The following is a 2,173-nucleotide window of genomic DNA, read 5'->3' as shown; positions in this document are numbered from 1 at the left end:
AAACAACCTGGCAACTACTATATTAGTTAACAGTTGATAGAAAAAGAAATAAATATTTGTTCCAAGTGAATCTAGCAAAGACATTAAGCTGATACTCAACCTATGGCTGCATAACATCCTGAATCCCACTGCCTTAAAACAACGACTGATTATTTTCCATGATTCCATGAGGTAATTGGGAGTTTCTTCTACTGGGCTTGGCTGCGCTCACACATGTGAGTGCAGTCAGCTAATTAGAGGTGGTCTAAGATGCCTTCTCACAAGGACCAGGTCCCAGCTGGAATGGCAGGAACAGCTAGGCTGGCTGGGGCTCCCCCACCACTTGGTCTTTCATTCTTTAATTCTTCACAGCATGGTGAGCTCAAGGTTCCAAAAGGGCAAAGACAGAAACTGCAAAGCATTTTAAGGCTTAGCCTAAGAAGATGAGCAATGTCACATGTAGAATATTCTATTGATCAAAAGAAGTTAGGCCAGCTCAGGATGGCCGCATAGAGAAATAAATTCAAACCCTGAAGGGATAAGGAGAAAAAATCTCATTGCAAAAGAGTGTGTTCACAGGGTCATATAATTCATTGGGAGCCATTATTATACAACCCACCCAAACACTATTTTGATTTTTGTTTCCTCTTTATGCCTTTGTCATTATTTTAAAAGTGAAACTTCACATGTCACAGTATCAAAAGGTGTGGCATTTCTAATAAATATGAAAGGTTATTAAAGATTTGTTTTTGCCTCGAACAGAACACCTTTAACATCTTCACAATTACTGGCATAACTGTTATATTTCACTTCTTTAATCATACGTTTTGCTTAGCGTTGGACAGAACTGACCAGATATTGCTAGATTTCCTACCTTCATTCCAGTTGAGCACATGAAAATTCTGTATTGATTATCCATGCGTACCCATTTTAGGTCAAAAGAGGAGGTTACATGTCCTGTGAATCATCTAGTCTAATCTCTGCCTGCATTCAGTGACCATCATTGGTGGAAAGGACTTGCACAACTATGGCTTGCATAATTAACCATGAATGTCAGGTTTCCTCTTATTGACAAGATTTTGAGTTTGGATGGTTTTGAGGACAGCACCTTGTGCTGGCTGACTTGAAACTCCACAGGAACTAGCTAGCAGCTCTGAGATATCCTCTCCCTGCAGCCTGCATTAGGGGGGTATGTATGAGAGCAGAGAATTAAAGGAAGGGGAAGGAAATGAATGAGAAGACTCGGGAATGATTTACCAAAATAACTGCTACCATGCTAATCATGTGAATCAGGCAAACAGAGGACACTAGGGTTACCATTCCTGCCTTCATCCCCTACTCCAGCCCACACAACTGCCACTATCCCACTTAGGTGGGCAAAAGGAGACAGAGTAGCAGGGATCTAAGGCCTCCTTCTATTCCCACTCCCTGTCCTACTCTCACCAGCTGCCTCAAAAATCACCAGAAGGTGGGGGGATCTGGACTTATTTCCAATATCATGGAAACACCTTGTGACTCCTGATGGAAGGCAGTGAGATTGCTTTGGGAACGAGGAAAGGATGAAATAAGCATCAGAGGAAAACTGGCTCGTCAGAGCCCTTCACCAGTGAGCCTCTTCCTCCAGGTAAGTCTTTTTTCCCTCCCCCATGTTATTGCATCTTGTTCATGTTGTGGCCCCAACACTCTCTGTACCTGCTTTGATTCTTCCAGTGATGCCAGTGTCCCGCTCAGAGCTGCCCAGGGATATCCATTTCTCACTGCACTTCTAACACCCTGACCTGCGAGGCACACCATCTTCACCACTGAGAAGGTGGGAACTGGACACCGATGAGCCAAGCTGTTATCTACGGTGTCCTGCCCAGAAGAAGACAAGAAAGACCTGACTATTTTTTCCCAAGTGAAGCCAATGACTGAGGACAGAGAGACAATAGTTTTCTCTTCATGTTGTTGAGAAGCCAGGGTCTGAAGCCAGGGATGACCATTCACAAGCACCCTTGTGGATGGGAAGGGAGGGGATTCTTACCTCTGTCTCTGCCATGTCTTCCTTAATAAAAGATTTCACCTGTTTCTGGACCGGCCTCTTCCTCCCCTACCTGACTGTGTATGCCTGGAATGCAGGGTCCTACTGTTTTTCTGCTGCACATGTGCATCACGGTCACAACTCCTGAAAGTTATAGGCCTAGATCAAATTCCT

Source organism: Galeopterus variegatus, unplaced genomic scaffold, assembly GCF_000696425.1.
Source record: "Galeopterus variegatus unplaced genomic scaffold, G_variegatus-3.0.2 Scaffold1723, whole genome shotgun sequence".
Classification (NCBI taxonomy): Eukaryota; Metazoa; Chordata; class Mammalia; order Dermoptera; family Cynocephalidae; genus Galeopterus; species Galeopterus variegatus.
Note: the sequence above shows the minus strand (reverse complement) of the source record.